Source organism: Oncorhynchus keta, unplaced genomic scaffold (assembly GCF_023373465.1).
Source record: "Oncorhynchus keta strain PuntledgeMale-10-30-2019 unplaced genomic scaffold, Oket_V2 Un_scaffold_17407_pilon_pilon, whole genome shotgun sequence".
Taxonomy (NCBI): Eukaryota; Metazoa; Chordata; class Actinopteri; order Salmoniformes; family Salmonidae; genus Oncorhynchus; species Oncorhynchus keta.
The window spans coordinates 89,631-99,915 of record NW_026290822.1 but is presented as its reverse complement, the minus strand read 5'-3'; the positions used below and the strand labels follow the sequence as shown (position 1 = coordinate 99,915).

The 10,285-nt window shown below is 46.1% G+C and overlaps 1 long non-coding RNA gene across 2 annotated transcripts in view; it reads right to left on the bottom strand.

Annotated features, from left to right (window-relative positions):
• Window positions 1-409: 409 nt before the first annotated feature.
• LOC118375452 (uncharacterized) overlaps window positions 410-10,285 on the bottom strand; it is a 46,876-nt gene continuing 37,000 nt past the window's right edge. For both annotated transcript variants that reach the window (XR_008128625.1, XR_008128626.1), the window contains exon 4: window positions 410-799. This is a non-coding gene — a long non-coding RNA (uncharacterized LOC118375452). The remainder of the gene's footprint in view (window positions 800-10,285) is intronic.

The window sequence follows — 10,285 nt, the reverse complement described above, 5'->3', positions numbered from 1 at the left end:
AGGTGAGATGCAGAGTTATTTTCTCTGCTGGGTTTATGAGTCAGAGTTTAGAGTCAGAGAGGTGAGATGCAGAGTTATTTTCTCTGCTGGGTTTATGAGTCAGAGTTTAGAGTCAGAGAGGTGAGATGCAGAGTTATTTTCTCTGCTGGGTTTTTGTGAGTCATATTTTAGAGTCAGAGAGATGAGATGCAGAGTTATTTTCTCTGCTGGGTTTATGTGAGTCAGAGTTTAGAGTCAGAGAGATGAGATGCAGAGTTATTTTCTCTGCTGGGTTTTTGTGAGTCAGAGTTTAGAGTCAGAGAGATGAGATGCAGAGTTATTTTCTCTGCTGGGTTTATGTGAGTCAGAGTTTAGAGTCAGAGAGATGAGATGCAGAGTTATTATTATTATTTTTAATTCATTACCGGAAAAACCCACGTGAAACCTTTATTACATACAGCTCTTCTCTCTGCTGCCAGAAACAGGAACCGTGAAGACTCACATCACGGGAAAACACTTCACAACCCCTTGTAGCAGCAGCAAATGTTTGAGTCAACAACGTAAAATGCACTTACATATTGAGGCCAGAATTCATTCACTGCGTACAGGCCCATACCTCAGGATGAACCAGTCAACTAAAGTCTTATGGAGATGCTTTATATTCAAGGCTTCACTTTGTTTACATGTTGCAAGGTGTCAGCCAATCCTAACTGTGCCTTCATGTGGAATAACTAGAGTTGACCCATGGCAGCAGGACTGAAACAATGATGTTACTTCACCTTCATCATAAATAGAGGATTGTTGTGGTTTTCTTCATAATCTGGACAAGAGACAGAGAGCATCAGAGGAGACATTAATAGGTTAGCAGAACCTCTTGAAGGCTGAAGCCTATGAGTCTTCTGACTATACTGAGTGAAGGATGAAGTCTATGAGTCTTCTGACTATACTGAGTGAAGGATGAAGTCTATGAGTCTTCTGACTATACTGAGTGAAGGATGAAGTCTATGAGTCTTCTGACTATACTGAGTGAAGGATGAAGTCTATGAGTCTTCTGACTATACTGAGTGAAGGATGAAGTCTATGAGTCTTCTGACTATACTGAGTGAAGGATGAAGTCTATGAGTCTTCTGACTCTACTGAGTGAAGGCTGAAGCCTATGAGTCTTCTGACTATACTGAGTGAAGGCTGAAGCCTATGAGTCTTCTGACTATACTGAGTGAAGGATGAAGTCTATGAGTCTTCTGACTATACTGAGTGAAGGCTGAAGTCTATGAGTCTTCTGACTATACTGAGTGAAGGCTGAAGCCTATGAGTCTTCTGACTATACTGAGTGAAGGATGAAGTCTATGAGTCTTCTGACTATACTGAGTGAAGGATGAAGTCTATGAGTCTTCTGACTATACTGAGTGAAGGATGAAGTCTATGAGTCTTCTGACTATACTGAGTGAAGGATGAAGTCTATGAGTCTTCTGACTCTACTGAGTGAAGGATGAAGTCTATGAGTCTTCTGACTATACTGAGTGAAGGATGAAGTCTATGAGTCTTCTGACTATACTGAGTGAAGGATGAAGTCTATGAGTCTTCTGACTATACTGAGTGAAGGATGAAGTCTATGAGTCTTCTGACTCTACTGGGTGAAGGCTGAAGCCTATGAGTCTTCTGACTATACTGAGTGAAGGCTGAAGCCTATGAGTCTTCTGACTATACTGAGTGAAGGATGAAGTCTATGAGTCTTCTGACTATACTGAGTGAAGGCTGAAGTCTATGAGTCTTCTGACTATACTGAGTGAAGGCTGAAGCCTATGAGTCTTCTGACTATACTGAGTGAAGGATGAAGTCTATGAGTCTTCTGACTATACTGAGTGAAGGATGAAGTCTATGAGTCTTCTGACTATACTGAGTGAAGGATGAAGTCTATGAGTCTTCTGACTATACTGAGTGAAGGATGAAGTCTATGAGTCTTCTGACTCTACTGAGTGAAGGCTGAAGCCTATGAGTCTTCTGACTATACTGAGTGAAGGCTGAAGCCTATGAGTCTTCTGACTATACTGAGTGAAGGATGAAGTCTATGAGTCTTCTGACTATACTGAGTGAAGGCTGAAGCCTATGAGTCTTCTGACTATACTGAGTGAAGGATGAAGTCTATGAGTCTTCTGACTATACTGAGTGAAGGCTGAAGCCTATGAGTCTTCTGACTATACTGAGTGAAGGCTGAAGCCTATGAGTCTTCTGACTATACTGAGTGAAGGCTGAAGTCTATGAGTCTTCTGACTATACTGAGTGAAGGCTGAAGCCTATGAGTCTTCTGACTATACTGAGTGAAGGCTGAAGCCTATGAGTCTTCTGACTATACTGAGTGAAGGATGAAGTCTATGAGTCTTCTGACTATACTGAGTGAAGGATGAAGTCTATGAGTCTTCTGACTATACTGAGTGAAGGATGAAGTCTATGAGTCTTCTGACTATACTGAGTGAAGGATGAAGTCTATGAGTCTTCTGACTATACTGAGTGAAGGATAAAGTATATGAGTCTTCTGACTATACTGAGTGAAGGATAAAGTCTATGAGTCTTCTGACTCTACTGAGTGAAGGATAAAGTCTATGAGTCTTCTGACTATACTGAGTGCAGGATAAAGTCTATGAGTCTTCTGACTATACTGAGTGAAGGATGAAGTCTATGAGTCTTCTGACTATACTGAGTGAAGGATGAAGCTTATGAGTCTTCTGACTCTACTGAGTGAAGGATAAAGTCTATGAGTCTTCTGACTATACTGAGTGAAAGAGGTAAAAGTTTGTCAAGCAGATAAACATCAAACAGATTTGACAAGAGACATACTGTTTTTATGAAGTCGCTGGTTAGATATCTGAGAATCAACCTTCCATAATCCACACAGTAGTAGACTATAATCAAAGCACAGGTTAATGCCTTCAGTCCACATGTTTCTGCAACAACAACAACAAGTCTTTTTCAGAGGGGTTCAATGGAACGTTCAGGGGATGTCTCACTGAGCAGGAGGTAGATGTTTTATTAAGTCAAAGACATGAGGTGCATCACCAGCACAAAAGAGAACAGAAAGCTTTTTGTCTGTGGGTAGAATGAGCAGTGCCAATCTAATAGCCTGTTGTCTGTGAGTAGAATGAGCAGTGCCAATCTAATAGCCTGTTGTCTGTGAGTAGAATGAGCAGTGCCAATCTAATAGCCTGTTGTCTGTGAGTAGAATGAGCAGTGCCAATCTAATAGCCTGTTGTCTGTGAGTAGAATGAGCAGTGCCAATCTAATAGCGTGTTGTCTGTGAGTAGAATGAGCAGTGCCAATCTAATAGCCTGTTGTCTGTGAGTAGAATGAGCAGTGCCAATCTAATAGCGTGTTGTCTGTGAGTAGAATGAGCAGTGCCAATCTAATAGCGTGTTGTCTGTGAGTAGAATGAGCAGTGCCAATCTAATAGCCTGTTGTCTGTGAGTAGAATGAGCAGTGCCAATCTAATAGCCTGTTGTCTGTGAGTAGAATGAGCAGTGCCAATCTAATAGCCTGTTGTCTGTGAGTAGAATGAGCAGTGCCAATCTAATAGCCTGTTGTCTGTGAGTAGAATGAGCAGTGCCAATCTAATAGCCTGTTGTCTGTGGGTAGAATAAGCAGTGCCAATCTAATAGCCTGTTGTCTGTGAGTAGAATGAGCAGTGCCAATCTAAAAGCTAATTCTCATCTATGGCTGGTGACCTTTGGGAACTGTTCATTATGAAGCTGACTGGTGTGTAGGTTACATTGAATAGATGAATCTCTCCCCACCCATAATCATTGACTCTGAAGAGAACATGGCCTGCCTATTATCATCACAATGCCCTGTTCTGCACAGCCTTATGGAAACACTGACTCACAATGACTCCTCATTACTTGTGGACATGCTTTTTACAGTTTTTCTCAGTCGCTTTGGTGCATTTTTCACATCATCCCTAACATGTGCAAAATAACAAGTGCATTTCTCAGAACAATTTGTACAAACTGCAATATACAATAGATATGTTTCTAAAGCTAGTCAGTCACTAAAAATCCTTAGTACATCTCTCAAAAGTAAATATTCATGCCAATGATCATGTCAGTGTCATCAGAATGATAAGTCATTGAGTCATTGTTCACGAACAAGGTCATCAAAATGTTTAGGCATGTTGTCAATGTAACTGTGTACTTTGACAGTATTACCTGATGTAAACTTAGGCTACAGTTTGGATGACAGTTACTGTATTGAAAATGCACAAGGCTGCACTTCTATGGCATATATCAATTTCAACAGTACTATTTACACATTACTGTATGTGGGTTATTGACTGAAAGAGACTGGACAACCCAAGGGGCACAAAGGAAAAAAAACTAAATTAGAAAGAAACACAGGAAACCACCCCTAAGGCACAACTTTGCCCGCAGCACTGTTGTTCTGTCTCTACACATCCAGACGTTCCTGTCTGTCGACCCACATATTCTCATCCACATCACACCGGATATTTCCCTTCCAATGCAACGTGGAAAGAATCTTTTGGAATGCCTTATCCATCCTCTGCAGGCGTCTACTGTGATGTCCTCACATGCTGCATCCATTGCAGCCAGCAGGGTCATCTGTGTGTGTGGCTGACGATCGTACACCTTCCACCTCCATGCTGAAAATAACTACTCATTTGGATTAAGGAATGGTGAATAAGGTGGGAGGAATTCTATGAGCATCCTCGGGTGGGTCACAAACCATTGCCTTATGATGTTTGATCGATGGAAACTCACATTATCACAAATTACCACATACTTTGGCAAATCCTCTCTAAGCAGACCCCTCTCATCATCAGGGATGAGAGCCCTGTAGAGAGTCTCTAAAACGTTGAGTAGATGCTGGGTGTTGTATCGCCCTATAAGGGGGATATGGGTTAGGACACCATGCTCTGAAATAGCAGCACACATGGTGATCTTTCCTCCCCGTTGGCCTGGCAAATCCACAGTAGCTCTGTGACCGATGATATTCCGACCCCGCCTTCTGCATTTGGTCAGGTTGAAGCCAGCCTCATCCATGTATAAAAAGTTGTGAGAGGGTTCACTTGATTCCAACTCCATTATAACTCCAACGAATTGCAAAAATCGCTGAAGTTGGAGACTTTTATCTCCCTCACCAACTTCAAACATCAGCTATCCGAGCAGCTAACCGATCGCTGCAGCTGTACATAGTCTATAGGTAAATAGCTCACCCATTTTCACCTACCTCATTCCCATACTGTTTTTATACTGTTTTTATTTATTTACTTTCCTGCTCTTTTGCACACCAATATCTCTACCTGTACATGACCATCTGATCATTTATCACTCCAGTGTTAATCTGCAAAATTGTATTATTCGCCTACCTCATGCCTTTTGCACACATTGTATATAGACTGCCCATTTTTTCTACTGTGTTATTGACTTGCTAATTGTTTACTCCATGTGTAACTCTGTGTTGTCTGTTCACACTGCTATGCTTTATCTTGGCCAGGTCGCAGTTGCAAATGAGAACTTGTTCTCAACTAGCCTACCTGGTTAAATAAAGGTGAAATAAAAAATAAAATAAATAAATAAATAAATACGCTATATCCCAGAACACACAGTTGAATTTGTTTTGGTAAGGAAGAGTGACATAAAATGTACATATATTGCATGTTCCTTCCACAGCAATGGACATGTGTGCAGTTTATGCTTACTGTACTATGTATCACTATAAAATGTTGCTGTAAAGTAGTTACATAGATATATGTTTTACCTGTACATACTGGTACCGTAGCTCCTTAACTCTGTCCTCATTCCTTTGGAATGGTACACGGTACAGCTGTTTCATACTCATCTGGTTTCTATGCAGCACCCTGTAGATGGTTGAGATGCGAACCGTACGGATGTTTTCAAAGACATCGTTGTCTTCTATAATGGTCCTTTGTATTTCCCTGAGTCTCATGACATTGTTTACTCGGACCATGGTGCAAATAGCCTCCTCCTGTTGAGGTGTGAAAAGGCCTCTGCCACCGGTTTGAGGTAATCTTGCAGTCAGTCCTATGTGGGGAAATGCAGTGATGCATCGCATACTTTCACATAGACAAAAACTATGCGAACACACATTTTACTGTAAAACATACAGGTGGGTGCATGTAAGGTGCAGTATGTATCTGTATAGAGTATATTTCTGCATGCTGTGAAATACAAGTGGACTACTGTAATATGAAGCATTGTAGGAAGTATACAGTATACTGCTTATATACAGTAACAGTGCACTGTACATTGGTGGACATACCTGTTCTCTCTTCGAAACGTTTGAACTATTGAGGACACGGTTGATCTCCCAATATTCGGCTGCACCCTTCGACCCGTCTCAGCCATTGTAAGGCCATGATTGACAACATGGTCTACAATAGTGGCCCCTATGTCCTCTTCTGCCTCTTCCTCTGTTTTGCCTTCCACCACGCATCCTTGCTCCTCTTCTTCCTCCTCTTGGCTGTTGACCCTGTTCGTTTCCTGGTCCATCCATTATTGGAAAATTGCAACTCTGTGTTGTTGTCTGTCTATATATACTTGCCAATTGATTCTTCATGAGATGCAACTTTGAGCAATTTAGACAACTGGTTGATTGTTGGTTGAACTAAGTGCCCCAGGCCTCTATAAACCATGTACCAGGAGAGTGCCCCAGGCCTCTATAAACCATGTACCAGGAGAGTGCCCCCGGCCTCTATAAACCATGTACCAGGAGAGTGCCCCAGGCCTCTATAAACCATGTACCAGGAGAGTGCCCCCGGCCTCTATAAACCATGTACCAGGAGAGTGCCCCAGGCCTCTATAAACCATGTACCAGGAGAGTGCCCCCGGCCTCTATAAACCATGTACCAGGAGAGTGCCCCCGGCCTCTATAAACCATGTACCAGGAGAGTGCCCCAGGCCTCTATAAACCATGTACGGGGAGAGTGCCCCAGGCCTCTATAAACCATGTGTGGGGAGAGTGCCCCAGGCCTCTATAAACCATGTACCAGGAGAGTGCCCCAGGCCTCTATAAACCATGTACCAGGAGAGTGCCCCAGGCCTCTATAAACCATGTACGGGGAGAGTGCCCCAGGCCTCTATAAACCATGTGTGGGGAGAGTGCCCCAGGCCTCTATAAACCATGTACCAGGAGAGTGCTCCTGGCCTCTATAAACCATGTACCAGGAGAGTGCTCCTGGCCTCTATAAACCATGTACCAGGAGAGTGCCCCAGGCCTCTATAAACCATGTGCGGGGAGAGTGCCCCGGGCCTCTATAAACCATGTACCAGGAGAGTGCCCCAGGCCTCTATAAACCATGTGCAGGGAGAGTGCCCTAGGCCTCTATAAACCATGTACCAGGAGAGTGCCCCAGGCCTCTATAAACCATGTACCAGGAGAGTGCCCCGGGCCTCTATAAACCATGTACGGGGAGAGTGCCCCAGGCCTCTATAAACCATGTACCAGGGGAGAGTGCCCCAGGCCTCTATAAACCATGTACCAGGAGAGTGCCCCCTGCCTCTATAAACCATGTACCAGGAGAGTGCCCCAGGCCTCTATAAACCATGTACCAGGAGAGTGCTCCTGGCCTCTATAAACCATGTACCAGGAGAGTGCCCCAGGCCTCTATAAACCATGTACCAGGAGAGTGCCCCCTGCCTCTATAAACCATGTGCGGGGAGAGTTCCCCAGGCCTCTATAAACCATGTGCGGGGAGAGTGCTCCAGGCCTCTATAAACCATGTACCAGGAGAGTGCCCCAGGCCTCTATAAACCATGTACCAGGAGAGTGCCCCGGGCCTCTATAAACCATGTACCAGGAGAGTGCTCCAGGCCTCTATAAACCATCTACCAGGAGAGTGCCCCAGGCCTCTATAAACCGTCTACCAGGAGAGTGCCCCAGGCCTCTATAAACCATGTACGGGGAGAGTTCCCCAGGCCTCTATAAACCATGTACCAGGAGAGTGCCCCCGGCCTCGATAAACCATGTACCAGGAGAGTGCCCCAGGCCTCTATAAACCATGTACCAGGAGAGTGCCCCAGGCCTCTATAAACCATGTACCAGGAGAGTGCCCCGGACCTCTATAAACCATGTACCAGGTAGATTGCCCCCGGCCTCGATAAACCATGTACCAGGAGAGTGCCCCCAGCCTCTATAAACCATGTACCAGGAGAGTGCCCCAGGCCTCTATAAACCATGTACCAGGAGAGTGCTCCTGGCCTCTATAAACCATGTACCAGGAGAGTGCCCCAGGCCTCTATAAACCATGTACCAGGAGAGTGCCCCCGGCCTCTATAAACCATGTACCAGGAGAGTGCCCCAGGCCTCTATAAACCATGTACCAGGAGAGTGCCCCCTGCCTCTATAAACCATGTACCAGGATAAACCATGTGTGGGGAGAGTGCCCCAGGCCTCTATAAACCATGTACCAGGAGAGTGCCCCCTGCCTCTATAAACCATGTACCAGGAGAGTGCCCCAGGCCTCTATAAACCATGTACCAGGGGAGAGTGCCCCAGGCCTCTATAAACCATGTGTGGGGAGAGTGCCCCAGGCCTCTATAAACCATGTACCAGGAGAGTGCCCTGGCCTCTATAAACCATGTACCAGGAGAGTGCTCCTGGCCTCTATAAACCATGTACCAGGAGAGTGCCCCAGGCCTCTATAAACCATGTGCGGGGAGAGTGCTACCAGGAGAGAGTGCCCCAGGCCTCTATAAACCATGTACTACCTCTAGTACCAGGAGAGTGCCCCAGGCCTCTATAAACCATGTAATAAACCATGTACGGGGAGAGTTCCCCAGGCCTCTATAAACCATGTACCATGGGAGAGTGCCCCAGGCCTCTATAAACCATGTACCAGGAGAGAGTTCCTCTATAAACCATGTACCAGGAGAGTGCCCCAGGCCTCTATAAACCATGTACCAGGGGAGAGTGCCCCAGGCCTCTATAAACCATGTACCAGGCCCCAGGCCTCTATAAACCATGTACCAGGAGAGTGCCCCAGGCCTGCCCCAGGCCTCTATAAACCATGTACCAGGAGAGTGCCCCAGGCCTCTAGGCCTCTATAAACCATGTACGGGGAGAGTGCCCCAGGCCTCTATAAACCATGTACCAGGAGAGTGCCCCAGGCCTCTATAAACCATGTACCAGGAGAGTGCCCCGGGCCTCTATAAACCATGTACCAGGAGAGTTCCCCTCTAGGCCTCTATAAACCATGTCTACCAGGAGAGTGCCCCAGGCCTCTATAAACCATGTACGGGGAGAGTTCCCCAGGCCTCTATAAACCATGTACCAGGAGAGTGCCCCGGCCTCGATAAACCATGTACCAGGAGAGTCCCCAGGCCTCTATAAACCATGTACCAGGAGAGTGCCCCAGGCCTCTATAAACCATGTACCCCCCGGCCTCTATAAACCATGTACCAGGTAGAGTGCCCCCGGCCTCGATAAACCATGTACCAGGAGAGTGCCCCCAGCCTCTATAAACCATGTACCAGGAGAGTGCCCCAGGCCTCTATAAACCATGTACCAGGAGAGTGCTCCTGGCCTCTATAAACCATGTACCAGGAGAGTGCCCCAGGCCTCTATAAACCATGTACCAGGAGAGTGCCCCAGGCCTCTATAAACCATGTACCAGGAGAGTGCCCCAGGCCTCTATAAACCATGTACCAGGAGAGTGCCCCCTGCCTCTATAAACCATGTGCGGGGAGAGTGCCCCAGGCCTCTATAAACCATGTACCAGGAGAGTGCCCCAGGCCTCTATAAACCATGTACCAGGAGAGTGCCCCAGGCCTCTATAAACCATGTACCAGGAGAGTGCTCCAGGCCTCTATAAACCATCTACCAGGAGAGTGCCCCAGGCCTCTATAAACCATGTACGGGGAGAGTTCCCCAGGCCTCTATAAACCATGTACGGGGAGAGTTCCCCAGGCCTCTATAAACCATCTACCAGGAGAGTGCCCCAGGCCTCTAGAAACCATGTACGGGGAGAGTTCCCCAGGCCTCTATAAACCATGTACCAGGAGAGTTCCCCAGGCCTCTATAAACCATGTACGGGGAGAGTGCCCCAGGCCTCTATAAACCATGTACCAGGAGAGTGCCCCAGGCCTCTATAAACCATGTACGGGGAGAGTTCCCCAGGCCTCTATAAACCATGTACGGGGAGAGTTCCCCAGGCCTCTATAAACCATGTACGGGGAGAGTTCCCCAGGCCTCTATAAACCATGTACGGGGAGAGTTCCCCAGGCCTCTATAAACCATCTACCAGGAGAGTATAAACCATGTACGGGGAGAGTTCCCCAGG